The sequence below is a fragment of the Azolla caroliniana genome, unplaced genomic scaffold, assembly GCF_043228905.1.
Source record: "Azolla caroliniana isolate FFs.n. ecotype wild unplaced genomic scaffold, voAzoCaro1.0.p SCAF_14, whole genome shotgun sequence".
Classification (NCBI taxonomy): domain Eukaryota; kingdom Viridiplantae; phylum Streptophyta; class Polypodiopsida; order Salviniales; family Salviniaceae; genus Azolla; species Azolla caroliniana.
Genome location: NW_028230449.1, coordinates 1,284,690 through 1,293,503, shown reverse-complemented (window position 1 = coordinate 1,293,503; position 8,814 = coordinate 1,284,690).

Below are 8,814 nucleotides of genomic sequence, written 5' to 3'. Positions count from 1 at the left end.
TTCATCGGAGAGCTCGAAATCCGACAAGATGAATACCGTCTCTATTGCGATAGTCAAAGTGCCATCCACCTTGCCAAGAACGCAGCGTACCATTCCAGGACGAAGCACATCTAGCGTAGGTATCACTAGATCCGGGAGCTAGTAGAAGATCGAGAGTTCGTGCTAACGAAGATCCACACGGCCGAGAACGAGTCAGATATGATGACCAAAGTACTGATACCCGACAAGCTGGATGCATGTCGGAAGCGGATCGGACTAGTGAGACATCCCATGCCGGAGTGAAGGGGGAGTTTGTTAGGAAGAAGGTCCCTCCGGATGGGAAGTAAGAAGAACTGTGTTGATGAGCAACTCGGTCGAGGCCGAAACCGGAAATCGTGGAGATAGCCAACACGGAAGGGCTAAACTTGTAAATAGTTGAAAGGTTACATTGGTATATATATAGTTAGGGCAATCATGTTACGTGAGTGTGTAGTATTGTAACGTTACTATTGTCGAGGTCGTGGCCTCTGTAACCGTGAGTGTAAACGAGTGTAAGTTTGAGAGAGTGAGCTCCATAGCCGCCTGTTGGTGAAGCAGGATCTCGAGGTCGTTGCCTCTAAGATCTTTGATTGTATTCTTCTTTTCTTTCATAGTGTTCTGTTTCGGAGTTTGTGGACTCCACGTGGTTTTTTCCCAGTTCGGGTTTCCACGTTAAAATCTGTCATTATCAGTTTCTGTATTCTGTTTCGCACATATACAACCGGTTGTGGCCGGCAACGATTTGAACTACAAAAGGCTTATTCAAAGAAAGAGACGAATATATGGGAAGTTACTCAACAACTTCTCCAAACACAAGAGAAAGCACATGCATGTGCTAAATTTTGGGGATATCGGGAACGTCCCATTCGGAAATGACGGAAAACAGACCTACCTCAAGAACGTGCTACATGTCCCCACTATTACAAAAACCTGGTCTCGGTTGGCTAGATTGTCGAACAAGGAATGCAAGTACGCTTCAATAACAATGGGTGCTTCATCGAAAAAGGAAATCAAGTCCTAGCTCACGGCCATCATGAAGGCCGTATGTTCATCCTCGAATCGAGCGAGGTAAAGTTGGCCATGTTTGCAAAGGGCCAGAAAGTCAAAACCGACTTGAAACTGTGGCACAAGAGAATCGGCCACATCAATCTCCAAAAGCTCCAGAACATGCAATCGAAAGGAGTCGTAATCGGACTCCAGAACTTTACGGCGAAGGAGATTACAGGCGTATGCAAAGTATGTCAGTTCGGAAAGCAACGTCGTCACCCATTCCCTAAAGAGCGGAATGTGAGCAAAGGAATCCTAGATGTCGTACATTCAAATATGTGGGAACCAGCCCAGATAGCAACATTCGGCGGATGCCGATACTATGTCACATTCATCGACGACTTCTCCAGGAACACCTAGATCTATCTGATGAAGCAGAAGAGTGAAGTGTTCAGGCACTTCCAAACATTCAAAGCCGAAGTTGAAAAAACTACGAGTCGGCATGTACGCTATCTTCGATCAGATGGAGGCAAAGAATATTTTTCGGATGAATTTACGGCGTATCTCTGAAAAGAAGGAATTCGACAAGAGTTCTTGTGTCGACACACGGCTCAGCAAAACGGTGTAGCAGAGCGTAAAATTCGTCATGTAGTAGAAGTCGCACGAGCCATGATGAACGAGAAGAACCTGCCGAAATCATATTGGGTAGAAGCGGCAAATATGGCCATATATCTCATGAATAGGTGCACAACCTCGGGAGTACACGATATAACTCCGTATGAGAAGTTCTTCGGAAAGAAGCTGAACTTGTCACATGTCCACATTTTCGGTTCTATCTCCTATGTACATATTCCCGACGATATGCAACAAAAGCTCGACCGAAAGTCAGAGAAATGTATCCTCGTAGGATACTCGCTCGATCAGAAGGGGTACAAATGCTACAACCCATCTACCCATAAGGTTCGAACAAGTCAAGACGTAGTCTTCGACGAATACGCATCCTGGTACGCACCAGAGAACTCTTCGACTCCAATCCCGCTCGACGCGGATGACACTCAAATAGAAATAGAAGCTGAGGATCGGCTCACACAGATGTTAGAAGACAACCCAATTACGGTTGAGTGGGCCATCAAAGCCGTCAAGTGATGAAAGCACATCTTGGCCGAGTCTAAAGCTGGACAAAGGGAAGGCGAAAATGCGGGAATATGAAGATCAGGAAGAGACCAATATGCTTTACTCTCTTGACAATGAATTTGAAGATCTCTACATTTGCATAGATGGAGCGAAGAAAGCCATACTCCCCACGGATCGAGAGCTACGTTGATCCACATGTGAAAAGAACCCTATAAACCGCTACGGCTACGACGAGTACATGGCGTATCATTACGCTTTTATGATGAAAGTAACGTCAGTACGGGAACCGGAAACGCTTTCCGAAGCCTCAAAGGATCCGCGATGGGTCAATGGGATAAATGAGGAGATGGAAGCTTTATGCAAAAACGAGACATGGGATCTCATTCCTCTCCCCCTGAACAAGAAAGCGATTAGTTGCAGATGGATATACAAAGTAAAATACAATGCCGACGGATCCGTAAATCACTTCAAAGCACGACTCGTTGCAAAAGTCTACGCGCAAATGCACGGCATAGACTACGAAGAAACCTTTGCCCCAGTGGCAAATACTACAACTATAAGGACAATAATTGCACTCGCCGCAGCGAAGGGATGGCACCTCCACCAGATGGACGTGAAAAATGCTTTCCTCCAAGGAGAGTTAGAAGAAGAGGTGTACATGATACAACCACCCGGATTCGAATCGCGTAAACATCCGCACACCGTATGCCGACTCAAGAAGCCACTCTACGGCTTCAAACAAGCACCGCATGCTTGGCATTCGAAGATCACGCAGTATCTTCATCAAGTCGGATTTTGGATGTCAAAATCTGATACTTCTTTGTACATCCGAAATGAGTCGAATAGCCCGATCATCATCATCTTATACGTGGATGACTTGTTCATCGGAGGAAAGGATCTCGCCGAGATCAACAAAGTCAAAACACTTCTCTCCGGCAGATTCGAAATGAAAGACCTGCAGGAACTCCATTACTTCCTAGGCATTGAAGTAATTCGGACACCAGTCGGGATAATGATCTCACAACGGCACTACGTCCTTAACTTACTCTACAAGTTCGGAATGACCGAGTGCAAGCATGTGTCTACCCCTCTCGATCGTAACCTAAAGATTGATGCCAATTCCGGAACCGCTGAGAGCAAGTTGACTCAGTATCGACAATTGATCGGTAGTTTGATCTATCTAACCATTACGTGACCCAACCTCAGTTATTCAGTCGGCCTACTTAGCCAATTCATGCAGAATCCACGAAATCTTCATCTTGATTGTGCTAAGAGGATACTACGGTATGCCAGTACGACAATGGCTTACGACATCATATATAAGTCGAACACAACTATTACTCGAAGGGTACACCGACATGGACTGGGTAGGCTATAAAGTAGATAGACAATCCACCTCCGAATTTGTCTTCTCCCTCGGCAGCAGAGCAATCTCTTGGAGCAACAAGAAACAGCCGACAGTCATACTGTCGAGCACGGAAGCCAAATATAGGGGCGCAACAGTCGTCGCATGCGAAGTCGTATGGCTTAAACGCATACTAAAGGATCTTGGTGTTCCCATCAAGGATCCAATTCGTCTCTACTGCGACAACATGAGTGGTATCTACCTGGCGCAGAACCTCATATTTCATGCACGGACTAAACATATCGAAGTGCATTACCACTTCATCCGAGAGCGCGTACAAGCCAGCAAGATCGATCTACAACATACCAGTACGCACCTCCAAGTTGTTGATATATTTACGAAGGTCTTAGGAGTCGACAAGCTCGGGCAATTTGCATCGGACCTTGGTCTCACAACATCTACATTGCCAAACTTGAGGGGGAGTACAGGTACAAGCGACATGGAAGCAATACGCAATGATACGCAACACATACGCAATTGATCGAGTACGCGAGTACGCAACACGACCGACTAGACAAGTCGAAGTACGAACCAAACAACCTTCTCGGCAGATAGAAGTTGTGTTCGAAGGGGCATGTTGAGAGTCAAACTCTAACTTCCCATAGATAGGTTTCACATTAGCTCATGGACATGTTGGGCTAGTTTTGTAAATAATAGAAAGGGCACTTGCCCTAGCTTAATTGCTATATAAACCAACGCATTGTAACTTAGTTACTGTTGGATGTTTTATGTTTGATGTATTTTTGGTTAATATACAGTTTTTCTATCTCTGCCTAAAGAGCTCTCTCTCTCTCTCTCTCTCCCTCTATTGCCTCACACACACATTCTCTCTCAATCTTCTTCCGATGCATTGCAATCACTCTTGCCTCTCATTCCGTTACAGTCTTCTTCATCGAGTTCGCTTCGTGTCTTGTCATGAAGGTTGCCCCCTTTCCGACTTTTTCGGGTCCTTCGGCGTAGTGCGTCTGCTGCCAATTTCATTGTTCGGTTGGTCCGGATCCGGATCCAATTTTCTCCGAATCGGCGCGCTTCTTCTAGCACTCGCTCTCCTTGTGGCCTTTCTTGCCACAATACCAGCATTCCGTGGCGTGTTTCCCTTGCCGGTTCTCATCGCCTCCTCGACTCCCCCTGATTTCGAAGGGTCCGGAATTGTTGTTGGCATTACCACGATGCCTTCTTCCTTGCTCCCGTCGGCCGCCTCCATTGCGTGCCGACTCACCTCGTCCGCCATGACCACAGGGCCTATCTTCCTCCATGTACAACATCTTGCTATCGGCGTGTGTACTCATCGACGCACCCGCGTGATTCTCCTCTACAAGGAGCATCGACTCCAAGTCGACAAAACGACGACGTATTCTCCCTTGTACAAATAGCAGTTCGGAATGCTCCGAACTTTGACGTCAATCCTCTAAGGAAGATCTGCACCATTTCGCCCTCCTCAATGTTCACATCAATGAAGGCGAGGGAGTCACAGATATCCTTTATCTTGGAGGTGTAGTCAACCACCCTCGTGTCGCGTTGACGCACATTGCTCAACTCCTGTCGGAGTTGGAGATTCGTAGTTGTGGTGCTTGCGGCGAAAATCTTTTTTAGATTTCCCCAAGCATCCTTCGGTGTTCTTGCATCCTGAATGTAGCTCAAGAGTTGTTCGCTCAAACAGGACGCGATGCAGTAGAGAACTCTGCTCGCCGACTGTGCCCAGGCCGGAAAGTCTCTGTGTGTCGATTCGGGTGCCGCATCGTTCGCTCCATCGACAGAGCTCCAGTATCCATGTCTAAGCAGGTACTGGTGCATCTTGTATGACCAAGATGCATAGTAACTTCTGTCGAGCTTCTCAGTTGGAAGTGAACTAGCCATACCTCTATCCATTTTTCTTCTTTCTGTTGTTTCGACCTGAAGTCGGCTGCAGAGGTTCTCAACCCTCGTGCTCTGATACCATGTGAAATGTTACGTGCAGAAGCTATATGAAACACAGAATACCAACAGGGAAAAAAAGGTTTAATGGAGAGCTTAAGACACAATGAACACGGGAGAGATAGAGAGGGAGTAAACATACAGAAAAACTAAATTCAAAATAATGTGTAAAACTCTTTACGTAGGATGTGCTCAGAGAGCACTTTTTTACAAGTCCATACGAACTGACAAAAGTACTAACACGTACTTCAATGCTCATAACTGAGTTCCTACACTAACTCCCAAATATATTCCCTCGCGGAATATCTGTTCAACGGCCTCCCGATTTCCGCACCGATACGGCCTCTTGTTGCACACCGGTTTGCGCACCAATCTGACCAATGTTGAGCTTGTATCTCAACAATTCCAAGCAAGATGTGGTAATCGATGATTCCTCATATTCTTGACTTTTTCAATGTATTTATATACTTTTTGGAGTGCCAATAGTTCTATGGATCGAACACATGTTTCCAAGAGCATAACTTGGTAAGAGGTAGTGCATTTAACTCCTAATTCCCTCCTTAAAAACATCTTTTGAATTTTCTCAATCTCATTCCATGCATTAAGAGAGATGGTGCCACCCCATACTTCTACTCCATAAAGCAATACTTGAGTTACCATGGCATTCAACAACATTAGTTTTACTTCCCATCCACAAGTATCACTTTGGTTGCATTGGTTCTCTAGATGGTAATACGATTTCCAACCGGCTTGGAGCCTAGAATCAAAGCATGCATCCATTTATTTGTGGCAGGTACATCAATACCAAGATATTTAAAGCTTTGAACAAATTGTATATGTTCACCTCTATATGTGAGCATAGGGTAATGATGAGGTTGGATGGTTTGCACTACCATCATTTTTGTTTTCTCCACATTCACTGCTAGTCCACTACTATGGCAAAATTCTTCTAATACCCCAAGTAAATTTTGCATACTATCAACATCATATGAGAAGAGTACCACATCATCAGCATATACAAGCAATAAGATAACATGTTGCATCAATTTGGGAGCATTCAATCCTTCTTCTCTTGCAACCTTATTTACACTTCTTCTAATTTATCAATACATAAGCCAAAAAGTGTGGGTGATAGTGGACATCCTTGCTTGACCCCCATGTTACTTAAAAAGTGCTTTGCGAATCCACTATCCATTTTTAGTTGGCTGGAGCGGTGGACTAGCTGAATCTGATAAGGAACCTCAAGTTGAGTTTAAGGGGGAGTGTTGAGAGACAAGCTCAACATGAGCCGGATCAACTAAAGGCCAATAGGGAGGATCAGCTGAAGAAGTCGACAACCAAGTCGGTTGAGGAGGATCGTCTAGAGAAGCTGAATGCTAATCGGCTGAAGAAGCCGACAAGCTTACAGAGCCGTTAGGGCCGAACATAGTATTAGGGATATTATGTTCAGATATTGTCAGAGCTCATTTATAAGCATTAAAGTACTAATAGTACTTATGTCAACCCGCTGTCAGGGCTTGTATAAAAGTGCTCACTGAGCGCAGTTGTATGTATTGAGTCATTTTTTGAAATATAGTTTACTTGTTGTCTGCTCTACTCTCTCTCTCTCTCTCTCTCTCTCTCTCTCTCTCTCTCTCTCTCTCTCTCTCTATCTATCTATCTATACCTAACTCTGTGTATGCCCTACTCAAACTCTCTCTTTGATTGTCTCATGGGCCAAATTTGGCCTTAGAAGACGTTAATATATCTTTCTTGCTCTCACTCTCTATGTATACCTAATTGTCTTCTGGTGTTCGGTTGAACCAACTGTGTATGTTGTTCAAGAGCTTCCGCATCTAATTCTTTTCATATATATAGGTAAACATACATTCATACATAGATTGATTTATGCATACATACACATTCATACACAGGTTTATTCATAAATAGGTACACATACGTACATACACATTCACACAATCATTTATTCATACAGATACACTCATACAACCAAGAGTATCCTTCATTCATACACACACTCACACACATGCATTCTTACGATCATTTATCATACATGTACATACTTACACTACACACATGTTCATGCATTCATACATATATACGCATACGTACATACATACATACATACATACATATGCATACATACATTTCTAGACATTCATACACAAAACACGCTTAAAAAGTGTTCGGCCTTAAAGAAAATATCTACCAATTAAAGCTTAACACGAAGAATCTCAATCACATATGGAAGAGGTTTTAGATGCAACAACGTAGCATCTTACAAGATTTGTATGGTTTTTTCTTCTTCTTTGTAATTGAGTGAGTGTTCTATATTTTTGTAATCTCTTACATCTTTTATTTCATACTATACCATTTAGGAAAGAAGATGTGATAGTAGTTGGGGAGATTTGAAATCTAGTCTCATCAGTTGATAGCCCAGTCAATTGACATTACTTGATATATTACACCATAGATAAAGACAATGAAATCATGCATGATGGATGATCTATTTCTATCAAATGTAATCGGGTGATAAATTCGACACCCAAAAACATACACAACACATGGAGTGGGCTTATTGTTAAGCAAATGTAAACTATGAAAAGGCTTGACATAAAAAACAATTGAAAATTTGACAATTCCCGAACTATACCACTTAATTGAACTACAACACCATGTGATGTACTCTGCGAAAAATAGAAGAGCAATGAATGACCAAGCAAAGTATTTGATGTAAGGTTCACAAGAACTCTAGCTAGTGAGCATGTGATTTTTTATCATCAGTATGATATAAGGCATACTATGTGTGTGTTTTTAGACACTTCATGGCATGTACACACACATTGATTGATTTGATTTAACATTCTTTTGTTTATCTTTTGTTTGTTTGGACATGTCGATATTGTTTTAGTTATGTCAATACACATATGAAGGGAGATTCAAACCTGTTCACATTTCTTTAGTTTCTTCACATTAGTTAAACACAAACACCCCATAAGAAATAAGTGTGTAGACCAATGGATAGACAAAAAAACACAACACAATGAAATCAAAGTCTGTCTCATATTTAGATTTGTCTAGAAAAGAAACGCATCTCATATCAAAATTATTGAGATGGCAATCCTCAACGCTCTATCTGTGCATACCTACATGCATGCATGCACCTGTGTACATATGTCCATGCATGCACTAACACGTGGACATTGTATGCATGTTGATGCATGTATATGTACATGTATGCATATGAATGCATGTACATACATCCGTGCATGCATCCATACATACATGCATACATATATGCATGCACGCACAAATAGAGGATTACCATTTTCTCAATATTTTTGATGAGCTGCTCT